The following is a 15010-nucleotide window of genomic DNA, read 5'->3' on the forward strand; positions in this document are numbered from 1 at the left end:
AAGTTTTGTCAAAGTAGCACTATGCTACTTTCTGACTTAGAGGATTTTACTGTGCAGTCAATAATCCAATCACAAATGCCACTCAATCCAATCCTTAGTGTGCTTGCTTGGTGCTGTATATGCACTTGAGACCTTCAACCCAGACAGTGACTACATTGCAGTTTAGCTGCAGCAAAGCTAACGTACAGCTATTAAAAAAAAAAATCTGTTATCACATATACTGCAAACTCCTATTCTTATGGAACCAAATCTAATTCTGATGGTGGAAGAAAGAGACTGTTGTTAGGGCTTAACCTTAAGGCAAGGAAATTGAAATTACTCAGTGTGGCTTTTAGAAAAAGAATGAAGCAGTGTGAGTCAGGCGCTCTGTGTGTTCAGCACAGAATAATAGCACAGTTGCCAATGAGCACCAAGTCAGAGGCAGAAATGAGAGGCTGAGTCGAGTGTCCAGCAGTAATAGAACACTTTCAAGTGCTGTTCTGCATGCGAGTGAATCGATAATGAAGCTTTAGCACCGCAGTGAAGCAACCCATACTACCTGGTCAGGGAACGTATCATATGGTAATAACTGCAGGAATGTAGGCATACATTGGAGCGCTGCCATGTGAAAAGTCTAGATTGCAGAGTGTGAGTATACTTGTGTAGGTACTGGTTCACTCACACATATAGAAAGCGGTTGAACTTTAAATGCAGCACATCACTAGTCAAGATTACTGAGCAAAAGCTCAAGAATTGCAAACGTTTAGTTTGAAGAATGAAACAAATTCCCACCTGAGGCCTTCTGCAATGCTAGGAATGCACTTATATAGTACTCTTGTATGCAAAAGTAAAAAAGAAATCAACATTCACAGAATGAACAAATGAATAATTTGCAGTGCAAATTATTCCAAAATATCTTCTTGAATGTGTTTTTGTTTGTTATTCTTTTTTTAGGGAAATAAAAGATTAGCCCTTGTTTAATATTTGTGCAACACATGATGCTGCTCATCAAGGGCATCTAACAAGCTGATGAATGGAACCAGAATTAACAAAGCAGATCCACACTATTTGTTAATTCTTGCTAATTTCATGACATTGTTATTTTTTGAGATCATTAAAATTGTAATATTTTGCCATTGTGTTTTTTTTCCCCAGAAGTGTATAATTACATGTATATTGTAGAGTCAATGATAATCATAAGAATGCTACAGTAAAAACAAACAGTGAAATGCACTAATGGAAAGCTTACTTTGAATTATACCAAAAACTACACAAAATATAGGTGTGCAAATGAGGAAAAAGAAAAGATTTTTGAAAGGTAAAATGTAGCTTTTTCAGCTTTGTTTGCATTACAGAATAGCTATTTAATACAACTGCACCAAAAAGGTAAATTTTCAATAGAAACTGACTAACTACACAAGCGTAAACATTGTAATAATGACCAAGGTACATTGAACATATTTCACTGATTAAAGTTATAGGCATGAAAGTCCCAAAAAATGTGAATTATTGCATAAAGCATATTGGTATAGTCAAGAGTAAGTCAAGTGCAGATTACAACACTGTTAACAGATGACATCTCTGTAAAAGATTAGGGCATTCTATGGACAAAACAATGGACAAAACACAGTGTGATGTGTGTGAGAGTGTGCATTAAAATGGTATTTAGCATGCCTCAACCAATCGGATTTTAGTTTTAATTGCATTTATTTTTTCACATTATGGAAATCTCCAGGTTACCTATCTTGCCCGCAAAGCAATAATACACTCCGTCTAATTTACTGTATGCAAAACATTCATGCAAGTCAAAAGTAGTCCAGATTTACTTGAAAATTACAGAAGCAGCAAAACCTACACCCGATGCAATGCCTGATATGCCCTGTGTAATGAATCCCTAAAAGAAACTGGATCAGTTCCCTGAAGTCCACTGAAGCTTTAGCAGGTAGTTACCTTTAAGCAAGCCCTTGAAGAAGTCCTTCCAGTTAAAAGCATCCTATAAACAATCACCTGTCATTGCGCAACAGCTCTGTAATAAATTAATGTGGTGTGGGGAGTATTCAGGGCACATTTATACATGAACACTGATCATAAAAGTTTGTATCAGCAATCATCTCAAGTAATGTCCACCTTGCTTCTCATCTCATTCTCGTCTGACTTGCATGCTGAATTTTACACAAACGCATGCAGTTCATTTATTGGTCAGGGTTCATAAGAGCCTATAGGGTTTAAAGCAACATTATAAATTTAACAACAGGTGCTAATTGAGTAAAGGAAAATACACACATTAACATCCTGCCAAGGCTCGAATATCTTACGGCAGACAGTGGGGACACTCAGGCAGTCAGAGAAAGAAAACAGATTTGAACACACACTGCCCTTAGTTGTGCTAGGTTGGTAATAATTTTATTTAGCTTAATTTTATCTGTGATATGATAACCTGCTTTTTTGGAATTGCTATGCTGGCCTGAAAAAACATAAAAGTCAAGAGAATATTTTGTCTCAAAATGTATGTGTTGGAAGCAGGAAAAATGGGCAAGTATAAGAATTTAAGCAAGCGTAGTGTTTTGACAAGGGACAAATTGTGATGGCTGGATGACTGAGTCAGAACATCTTTAAAACTGCAGCTTTTGTGGGGTGTTCCCAATCTGCTGTGGTCAGTATCAAAAGTGGTCCAAGAAAGGAACAGTGGTGATATGGCAACAGGGTCATGGGCAGCCAAGGCTCATTGATGCACATCCGGAGCGAAGACTGGTCCGTGTGGTCTGCAGTGTAATGCAATGCAATGTCACAATGTTATGCCTGATCTGTGGCTATAAAATTTCTGCCTGGTTAGTGTGTGTGTGTCAAGTCAAGTCAAGAAGCTTTTATTGTCATTTCAACCATACATAGCTGACACAGTACACAGCGAATTGAGACAATGTTTCTCCAGAACCCTGTGTGTGTGTGTGTGTGTGTGTGTGTGTGTGTGTGTGTGTATATACATTATATATATATATATATATATATATATATATATATATATATATATATATATATATATATATATATATATATATATATATATATATATATATATATATATATATATATAAATGGAATACCAGAGACCTGAGTACAAACCAGGGTTTGTGTGTTGTAGTCTGGTGTACCCCATGCCTCTGAATTCTGGGTAAGGGAGTCTAAAACATTTTTTGTCACTGATTTTAACAATACCATTTAACCACCAATCATAGAAAGATGACAGATGACAGAAATTGTAAAGTAGAATTTCAAAGTTTTAATACTCATTCTACTGAAAAATGTTCTGCTAGCCTCTACATTCATACTCTTATCACCTTTCAGAAAAACACATACATTTGGCATTTTTTCCAAACATTAAAAAACTGTACTAAGTTTAATAATAAGAACTGAGCTCTCACTTTGATTTGTAGCATCTTCCACACTTATCTCTGTCTCAGCTTGATGGATCACTGTTAATTTAGTCTTTTTTTTTTTTTTATTCTATTGACCAAATTTGTTTATTACTGCAATGCTGTTTTATTGTTTTATAACTCTGTCTGCTGTCAGTGTGCGAGTGTGAGACGTACACCACGCTCGTACTTTTCGACTATTTTCTTCTTGGTTTCAATGGTAATTCTATTTACTTTTGTTTTCCCAGCACCATCACTGATTTTCTTGGGAGACATTTTTCAAGATTTCTAGTGAAATAAAAATATAAAGTTTTCACTGCACTGAACAACGACTGAGCGACACAACATGAACTAAGCGGCGTGGGTTTGCTCGTGCCTTCGAAATTTGCTTGCAAAATAGGGTAAAGTTTTTCGAGCATGTTCTCTAGTATTTTCGTTTGCTCTTACTATAAGTTGCTCGTACAATAGGGTTTTACTGTATAACATGTTTAACATCTGATATTTATTAACCAAAGTATGGTTTAAAATTAAATAAAACATTTCTGTGTTGTTTTGGTAAAATATGTTTAAGCATTCATAAAGTAAAGCTATTATTTGATTACATAATTGTTCGTTAAGAATAGTGGATTGTTTATGTGCTACCACCAGAGGGTTTTATTTTTTTAGTAGTTATCTTAGTTTACTCTACACAGGCGTGCAAGCCTAGACACTGGCACGCACATGCCCACATGTTCTGGTCTATGATGTCCATTTAAAGTAATTTAACAAACATAAGATTTTCAAAGTATGCCTAATGATTTCACATTTATCTTACTTTAAATAGCTTAAGTGCATGTAATTACATTTTTAATTAACTGTAAATCTGTTCTTGTCAATTGCTGTAATTTGTCATTCCTCTGTGAAAAATAAAGTGCCATACCAGACAAGACACATTCATTCAAATTAGACACCATGCCTATTTTCTTTTGGTATTAATGCTTGGGTTAAAATATTCTTTTATGCATAAGGCAGAAAATACACAATATCCAATCTAATGTCTGTTAACATTTCAGATTGTGGGAATTATTCCATTTGATTACATTTCCCTGCAATCAAAATGAACTGGAAATAGTAGGCATAGTATAGAGATTTGGTTGATTGAAGTGATCTTTTATTTTTTTGTATGCTATTTTTTGTTTAAAAACTGCTGTGTGGATCAGTCTTAATGTCCGCAGTTCTCCTGACTGCATTTCTGATTTTAACACATGGATCCTTAATTCCTCATTAAGAATGATGAGCTTCTTTCTCACCTTGCTTTTGAAAAGGTTAGGCCTTGCCCCCTGAGGAGCTGCACCGAGTCCTCTAGCTGGACCTGATGGATTCCTTGCAGGTCTGCTTATATCGATCTGAGACTTCAGGTTGCCTTTTCTCAATTCGAACCCAGTGCAAAGTCTGCAGTGCGGTATACTAAACTGATGTATAATCAATGATTCATAGCACAATTCTGCCCTGTACAAGCCATAAAAATTACATGCCATTGCAACTGAATTTCCTGACTTTATGCTGTTAAGAAACCTTTCCACAGCTGAATTAGATTTGATATGTGTTACAAACAGTTAACTTTAACAGTTGTATTCAGCAGTATTGAATACTATAAAATGGTGCCGTTTTATGCTCTAAACTATAAAGATGGAACACTGGTGCAGAAAGTGCTTTTAAGTGAATGCGTTTTCACCTGGATTTAATCTTTCAGAATCTTGAAACTGAACAGAATGAGGTATGAAAGATCCAGCACAAATATCAAATGGAAAAAAATGCAATTAGTGTTGTACGATATATCGAGATTCACAAAATATAACAAATGTATTGGCATAAGAGCTTTCAGTAGTATTAAAATACAAGTTTTAGGGTGATGCAGACAGTGAAGGATTGATGGGACACACAAGACTGGTATTTGGCAGAAGTAAGGTGCAAAATCTTTTGTGCGGTAAATTACAATCACAAGAGGAAAATTTGTGTACATGCGTGGACAGGGGAGATGAAGCATGCTTGTTGGAAACTCTTGTGCGTGCAAAAACATATTTTCTATCTGAAGACACAAGCAAAATTGTTCCCACATTTCAAAAACTGCACTTTTTCTCAATTATTGCTTTTCCTCAGACGAGTACTTTTTTAATTACCAAAAGTAGGAGGGCCCCACTGGTTTAATTGTAACCTTAAATATAATTGGCTAACTCGTTTTGCAGAAGTCAGTTCTGATTGGTGGCCAATCTGCTGAATCAATAACAAAGTTACATGTTCTTCACGAGAGATGTGACTTTAACAACGGATACTCATTATGTGAGTCATTCAGTTTTTATTTATTTATTTTGTTTTCTTATACATTCAATTCAATTCAATTTATTTTTATTTGTATAATGCTTTTAACAATGAACATTGTCTCAAAGCAGCTTTACACAGAGAATGTGGTGATAAAAATGAATAAGATGTGATCAAACTCTTGATGTCACCCAGATGAGAATGGGTTCCCCTTTTGAGTCTGGTTCCTCTCAAGGTTTCTTCCTCATAACATCTAAGGGAGTTTTTCCTTGCCACAGTCGCCACGGCTTGCTCATCAGGGACAAATGCACACCATTCACCTTCACTGTTGATTTGTGTAAAGCTGCTTTGAGACAATGTCTGTTGTGAAAAGCGCTATACAAATAAACTTGACTTGACTTGACTTGATGTGGCAAGGAAAAACTCTCCGAGATGGCATAAGGAAGAAACCTTGAGAGAAACCAGACTCTAGAGGGAACCCATCCTCATCTGGGTTGCACCGAATGTCCATTTATTACAGATAAACAAATTACAGCTAGTTAGACTTTCTTAGGATGGTAATAGGCATTCATGGGATGTTAACAGATTTTTGTTTTCTTTATAATTGTCTTTTTTTTTTTTTACCTAAATGTTTTTTTGCTTTTATGCTACATTTCTAATTGATATGTGGTACATATATATATATATATATATATATATATATATATATATATATATATATATATATATATATATATATCCCTCCTGTGTGTAAGTGGATTCATTAGAGGATTCCACTTGAGTCAACTGTGCACTGATAATGTATGTCCTTCAATATAATAAGACATGAGCTAGCTGAGTGGGATGCACAAGAGCTAAAATGTAGGCCGTTAAACAAGTTTGAAAGTGCTAGATATTGAGAGCATTTGCTGCTAATTGAACCAGGTGAACGTTTCAGGCACATTAGACAAAGAAGCAGTAAAAGCACTATGATAAAGACTAAAGGTGTTGAACAAGACTTCAGACAGTAAAAGACATATTCAGTACAAACACATATAATTCCTCCTTTACCTCTTTAATCATTCCGCGTCATATTTTTGCTAAGAATCCATTAATAATGTCATGAGTATTTAGCATGAGCTTTGATAAATGAGATCCTGCCCCTTCTGTCTGCTGGGAGTTCCTTCTTCCACACAAACTCTGAATTAATACATTTCAGTCTGCTCTCGGAATGACTTTACATCCTCTTGTATTAATTACAAATGGGAAAAGACTTTGTTCATCAATCAAACAATTTTCTCGTGACTTGTCAGAAGCAATGCAGTCATGCAATGCCTGAGCTCCCATCTGCTTGGTTAACAGCCTTATTGTTATGACAGAGAGAGAACACGAAGCAGCTGCCTCTTCCTCACTCTGTCCTCACAAGCTACCCTGCTCAGGCTATGTCTGCCAAGGAAAATGACCTAATAGACTAAATGTGTCAAGGCAGATTAATAGTACTTGTTACCAAGCAATCATTATTACCTTAAATACATAAGGCATCAGGGACAAATCCCTGAACATCTGACAGGCTGTGGAAAAGTTTATATAAGGTAATGTCTGTTAAAAAAGCTAAAAACTATAATCTTTATCAAAGGAGCTGCTTTTATTTCTATAGGCATAAAGCATGATTTGAATATATGTTATAGATATGTTTTATTAAGTTTTAATAAAACACAAAACGCAGCTTGTCCTATTACCATCAAACTCAAAAATGTCATCTCTCCTACTAAGTTTACCATATCACTACTTATTCCATTCACGTATTCAATTTTAGATCATGTTGATCATACATACCTGTGAATGAAATGCTACAATAGAAACAATAACCCTATTAATATTTAAATAACTTGGTGATTTGCAAGACAGATGTATGAGATGATATTTAATTCAATTCAATTCATTTTTATTTGTATAGCGCTTTTAACAATGAACATTGTCTCAAAGTAGTAGATATTGTGGTGATTAAAAGTGAATATGTTCTTTATAAGTAAGTTTGTCCCTGATGAGCAAGCAGGTGGCAACTGTGGTGAGGAAAAACTCCTCGAGATGGCATAAGGAAGAAACTTTGAAAGGAACCAGACTCAAGAGGGAACCCATCCTCATCTGGGTTGCACCGAATGTCCATTTATTGCAGATATACGATGTTGCGGGGTACAGTGATGATGATCAGAAGCGAAAAGTAGTCCTGAGTCAGTGTAGGAGACTGTTGACATTAACTTCTACTCCAATCCATCCTCAAAGCGCCTGTTCTTACTCCGGAATTTCATGTAACCACCCAAGGTCCCAAGCTGCACAGAGTGGGCTCCAGTCGAAGAGAACACTATCGAGAGAGAGAGAGAGAGAAAGAGAGAGAGAGAGAAAGGGTTGACAGAAAGAGAAGGATATGGATTATTAAGTGTCCTTATTGTTGTATGAAAGTTAATATCACTGTGCAGTTTGGACTCAGGCAGGACTCGCTATAGCAGCATAACTACGAGGAAGAACCAGAAGGTAACACAGACATAAGGGATCTCTGGGATAAGAGACGACCCACCACGCCACCGCAACAAACCTGAGTGAACGTGTGAGAGTGAGGGGACGACAGCATACAAATATCCCAGTTCACCAAACACTCTATATCCATGTTCCCTCCAGATCTGCGCCTTTACCTAAGAAAAAATCTACTGATCAAAGGCTTGACTAAATAAATGTGTTTTCAACCTCGACTTGAACACTGAGACTGTGTCTGAGTCCCGATTGGCACTGATTGGAAGGCTGTTCCATAACTGTGGGGCTTTATAAGAGAAAGATCTGCCCCCTGCTGTAGTCTTCGTTATTTGAGGAACCAACAGATAGCCTGCACCTTTTGATCTAAGTAGGCATGGAGAATCATACTGGTAAAGAAGTTCACTCAGATACTGCGGTGCGAGACCGTTAGGTGCTTTATACGTCAGTAGTAGTATTTTATAATCAATGCGAGATTTGATTAGGAGCAGTGTAGACTGATTAAAATAGGAGTGATTTGGTCATATTTCCTAGATCTAGTGAGGACCCTTGCTGCTGCATTCTGAACTAACTGAAGCTTATTTATGCACTTAATCGCACACCCAGACAGTAAAGCGTTACAGTAGTCTAATCTAGAAGTAACAAAAGCATGAACTAATACAAGTCAGGGTTGCCAGATGTGCATGACAAATGAAAGCCAGCCAGTACCAGCAATGAAATCTGTGGTTTGCAATGTAAAATCTTAACTCCAATTGCCAATTATACTATAAGTAATTACAAGTTTTATAAATAACATAAAATAAATATATAAAAAAAGTTATACTGACATCATACAGCTAGACAATCAATTTTTATTATTATTCGTAGGCATTTACTTTAGTTATGATATTATAAGTCGGCAAATGGCAGCAATTTAAAAGAGTTTTAGTACCTAGAACAATCCCTGGACCTGGTAACACTGGGGCTGGTATAGTTTACCCAATAATACATGGATCAAATTTTAGATTCGGATGAGATTAAAATATAAACTGTTATTTGTTCATGTAACTATATAGCACATTATATACAGGGTATATAGTAAGACAGCAGTTGTTCTTCAGTAGGTATGTGCTTAATAATTTTATGCTATTTCTGGTTAAACTTAACACTCCAAACCGAAGATCCGTTCAAATTTAAGCATCTATATCCAAAATAGCATGTTCGAAAGCAGTGTTTGCAACTTTAAAGCTGTCTGTGACCTTTATTTGTTTCTTTCAGCAAGGTCTGTTTCTCCCATTAAAATTTAATGAAGATGAGGCCTTAATTAGCAAGAGCATTTATTTAGAAGTACCTCATCCATGTTTCGTGGGAGAAATAATGATCTGCAGCTGCAAATACAAACCCCTTAAATGGGCTTGTTATTAATGCAGACTTCCGATTTCAATTTCAGGTAGCTTGTGGATAAGAAAATGAGAGGTTTTAAATAGGTTAGCTTTATTTTAAATAATGGCACGAATATGAAAGCAGTTCTCTTTTTTTTTTTTTGAATTACTTAAATGGGGAACCTTTCGTTTTTTTTAAACTTTCTCCACAGCTAGACTAAGACTAAAATGTTTAAATAAACAAAACAATAAACAAAAGATAATTGCACTAAAATATAATAATATGACTATAACAATGTGACTATGTACAATGTCTATGACAGTTAGACATGTATACATTTGTTATTAGCTGTGGAGCAATACAACACTTAATACCAAGAAAAGTTTTAAAAAGAAAATCTTATTTCAGATGCTCTGTGCCAACAGCTTGCAAAACACTAAATGTAGACATAGACTCTTGTGGATTTGAAAAAATTGACACAGATTATTGATTTTCCCCTTCCTGAAAATGTGCACTGCCATGTCTGAAATGTCAGTCGGTAAAAAAAAGAGATCGACTGTGAACTCATGGATTTACAAGTCATGTTCTCTCAGGAAGATCTTAGGAAGTGCACTTTTCTTTTCCCCAAAAAGAATGGGCCCACTGTTTTCTTACTATTGCCTTGAGCAAGACCCGATATTGGAAAATTTTCATATACATTCTAATGTAAAGATCCAATCAGACATCACACAATGCCTAAATTCTAACCACTGAGACTGCAAGGTGAAACACATTCAGCCTTGAGGTTTTTATACGAAGCAGATTACTGTATCAAACAAAGCTAAAGTGAATGTCAGGTAGGATTTCAGACCAGATCTCACCCACGACCATATTCCTAATCGTGTATTTGCATTTAGCTTTTTTGTAAAACTGTCATGTGCCATGACTCATTAGCAAAGGGTCAGATGCCGAGGTTTATATGGGCATTTGTTTATACCTTATAATCCTCAAATTTCAATAGAAGCCACAACACAGCATTTTTAAAATATAGTTTTTACCTTCCAGGCATACAGCCAATGTAGAATCTTTCAAGGTTAAAGTGAACGCATTATATTGCAAGCTTTCTTTTTGAATCGAAACCTTAGACATAACAATGGCAAACCCTGTCATTTATTAAATCTACATATAAATTAGTCTATATTTTTGAGTTTCATTAAGTGCAATTAGGGCCAGACTTTCTCTGACATCTATTTTCTTACAGAAGCCCTGAAGGGTTTGGTGAACGTAAAATGTTTCAAAGTGATTCTTTTTTTTTTTTTTTTTTGTAACAATGTAATGTAATGAAAGAGCCCCCCAAAAAATCCAGGCGCAATTTGGCAGTTGAAGCCGTGTGTCACATAATTCAGGAGACAGAGAATGAAAGAATGGATTTTATTTAAAGGAGTGAAAAAAACAAACAAACAAAACTGAGAAATAAGAACCATGAGCATTAACACTGGATATACAACAAAATAACAAGCTATGGGCAAGGCTGTGGAACTCACAATGACTTATACAGAAAACAAAGAAAAAACAATGACAGTAAGACATACAAAAAAACTTAAAGTCAACTTAAAGAACTTAAGTTGGCAGAACAAGTATGAGTGCTTATTGGTGTTTAAATGTGATGTACAGGAGTTAATGTAGTCATTGTGCTGAAGCATGACACCAGGTTCTATATATTATTGTCATTATTATTATTATTATTATTATTATTATTATTATTATTAATAATAATAATAATAATAATAATAATAATAATAGTCATATCTTTATTATAGTGTAAGATAAAAAATATATTTCTGATTTCAATAAGTATTAACATGCACCTAAGTTTTAAAGTGAGTTCAGTTGTTTTGAAACAAATAAAATGCCACAAATATTTATTTTCTTAATATCAAATCTGCAAAAACTTTAAATAGCAAATAACTATTTAAATGTAATACATTTAGATCAATACTAAATGTGTTAAATATCCATTTGTTTTTATATCACATCGACTGGTTTTAAACAGCTTTACTGCTTGTTGGCTAGAAAAGACTTGAAACAGTGTTTACCTGATACTATTTGTGCAAACATTTGTCATGGAAGTATATTAATTTATGTCATTACCAAAATGGATTTGAAAAAAACCTTTGAAATAGTTTACTACCAACTTCACATGTATAACAATTATTTGTTAATCTTTTATTGAAAATTGTTGAATAGATGCAGTGATGCACACATTTATGGCATTTGGCAGATGCCCTTATACAGGGTGAGAGAATGATATAATTTATACAACTGAGCAATTTGGGATTAAAAGCCTTTCTCAAGGACTGGGTAACAGCAGCTTAATGGTGCTGGGATTTTAACCTATGACCTTTCAATTATAAGTCCAACAGTTAAACCACTAGACTACCACTTCCCCAGAAGCCTAAAAGTGATACTGTGCATAAACAAATGAATTAAACTGTGCTAAACTACACAGCATTACTTTATATAATGATATAATGCCATTTTGTTAAGCCCAATGTAGTAAGAATGTGAAGTAAATAGCAAATAAATTTGAATTTTTTTAAGTATATGAGTTGATTTTTATGTGTATTCAGTGTGTATTTTAATGTGTATTTTTATTTATATGATATACAAATATTCACAAAAAATGTGCTGTATCATATTCTTAGGGCTGACTGGTTAATACACCTGTCTATTTGTTTATATATTTTATATATACATATATATATTTTTTTTTTTTCATCAGTAAAAATCACACAGATTCACTCTTTATACATTATGCCTTTCATAAAATTACATAAAATCATTGTGTATAGACATTATGCTATGTTTACATCACATTTGAACATAATATAAAAACATTTGCAAACTGTTTAATATCCCTGATTTTAATATAAGAATAATCATTAAAATTGTAATAACCTAAAAGCTGGAAGTAGAATCCAGTATGTAAGCAGGATACCTGGATACAACTCAGGCCAATTATCTATGTATGAAGCCAGAGCTATTTTAGCAGTATACTGCATCAGCAGCAATATAATAATATTTCGAAATCTAAATGTTGTAGATAATCAAAATGGTGTTATCTCAGTGCCTTTGATCATAGCATGGTAGTTGGTGCCAAACGGTCTGCTCTGAGAATTTCAGAAACTGCTGATTTGGGATTTTCACCCACAATAATCTCTAGAGTTGACAGAGTGGTGTAAAAAAAAATCCAGCGAGTGCCAGTTATGCAGGTGGAAACAACTTGTTCATAAGGAAAGTCAGAGTAGAATGGCCATTTATTCGAGCTTACAGGAAATCTACAGAACCTCAAATACCCACTTTTGACATGGAAGGGCTACAAGAGCAGAAAAACACATCCGGTTCCACTCATGTCAAAGTTGTTAAAAGTAAACAAATAATTTAACATAAAAAGACTAAGAATGATTATATTAAAAATATATATTAAAACAGAATGAATGGGAACTTGTGTGCACCCAACAATGAGTCTTTACCTAGTGTCTTTTCATTGTCTATACAGAAATCATATGTGGTCTAAATATGCTGTATATATACAGTAATAATTATATTATTATATTATTTATAATAATAATAATAATAATAATAATAATAATAACAATATAGTTTGTTTTTCTTTAGTTTTGAGATTTCCATTCTTCAAAACCTTGCCTCTGTTTTATGTTGAACTCTATATACTTGGGCATCTGTCAATCAACTTTAGAGTGAGCTCCAGCTTTCTATACTTAATTGCATTTGCATTTTTCCTTGGCCCAGAGTCTAGACATTTGAGAGCCTCATAGGACTGGTCATTGCTTTAGCCTAACTGTTCTGTCTGATTGAACATGATATGGAGGCCTGAATGTAGAGTAAGCCTTAGCTTGGTTGTTGATTCTTCTGCGTTGTCCAAGCTCTGAATGACGAGTGTAGTCTGACTATTGAAAAGCGTGGAATCACCGGCGGGAAAAGCTAAAAAAGCACATGGAGTGAAGCAGGCACTAGCTTCTGTTTGTTCATGTAGCGCTCTTTGTGTGTGTTTGTCACCTTACAGGTTTTTGGTAAAAGGTAAATGTTCTGAAAAAATATATGCAAGCGGTCATTCCGACTGTGCACAAAAGACAGCCCATGCGTTGTTTGCTTGGGAGCGGAGCACGTTAGGTCGTTTCCCGAGGGAGCTTTGGGAGATTTTCGAGGGTTTCGAGGCGCTATTAGAGGTTGTGCCCCATGCCGTAGCCAAACTTATTAAAGCTTGACAAGCCGATCATCAGAAAGCTTCCCTGTCCAGTAAGCTGTGTCACAACCTCCACGTTGGGGTCTGCCTTTCTTTCCAGACCTGCACACCGAGGAGCAGGTTTTGGCTCTTAGGGCCACAAAAGGGACCATTGGGCCGTTGGCTGGTCTATAGCCACCTTAGACTCCTTAGAGGCACCTATGGCTTATCCTATCAGATCCTTGTTGGATGCTCAATGCAATCAGCAGTATTTCAGTAGTTACTAAGAACGCAACCCCAAGCGCAGCCCCAAGAACAACCCAGCACCTCCCATCACCGTAAGGTTCAAACACAGAGTGCCACAACTCGCACTCCCCCTGCTAGGGATCCTTTGCGACACTCTGGGCCTAAACCCTGTGAGATGAAAGATTTGAGGACTGTCATTTTCAATAAGAGTGCTTTGTCCAAGAAGTCCTGACATGGGGCGTTCTAGGGATTCTGGCAGGAAAGGGCATGGGTTCACCTTATTATACAGTGAGCCCCACCCCAGCGCCTCTAGGGACCTGGTCCATTAACCCTGCCACGATCGGTGCTTCAGAGCACGGCCAGCCCTGCCTCCTTGGAGGCTCCTAAAGCTGCACCAGGGCGTAGATCCGGCTCTAGGTGTACTAGAGGCTAGTCTTAAGTCTTAAAGTCCCTTAGCCTGGGAAGCTCTGCCAGACGTGTCTCGGTGGGTTCTGCATACTGTCGTGCTGCTCCTGGGAGTTCTGGAGAGTCGCCAGGACAGAGCCCTTCTTCTCCTGGAGTCCTTATCTTCCTACGAGTCCTCTGGTCGCCCTGCTCCTTTCGGGGTCAGAGCGCACTCAACCCGGAGTGTGGCAGCCTCTAAGGCTGGAGTTTCCCTCCATGACATTTGCAATGCTGGTCTACCCCGCTGACCTTGTCAGGTTTTAGAATCTTGACCTCAGTGCCACTCATGGCCCCTCTGTCCTTCGACCCAGCTGTGCTCTTACTCTACTCTATACAGGGACTGGTCATTTTGCCGGTATTGGACTCTCGTTTCCAAATCGTTATTGGTGCAGTTCGAGTTCCTGAATGGGAACGTCTTCAAGTTACGTACAGTAAATAACCCTGGTTCCCTGAGGAAACCAGATACTGCGTTTCCATGCCACACTACCGGCATCCCTACAGCGCTTCCTTTCCTTTTCAGAAGCTACTGACGGCTTCACTC

Source organism: Silurus meridionalis, chromosome 5 (assembly GCF_014805685.1).
Source record: "Silurus meridionalis isolate SWU-2019-XX chromosome 5, ASM1480568v1, whole genome shotgun sequence".
NCBI lineage: Eukaryota > Metazoa > Chordata > Actinopteri > Siluriformes > Siluridae > Silurus > Silurus meridionalis.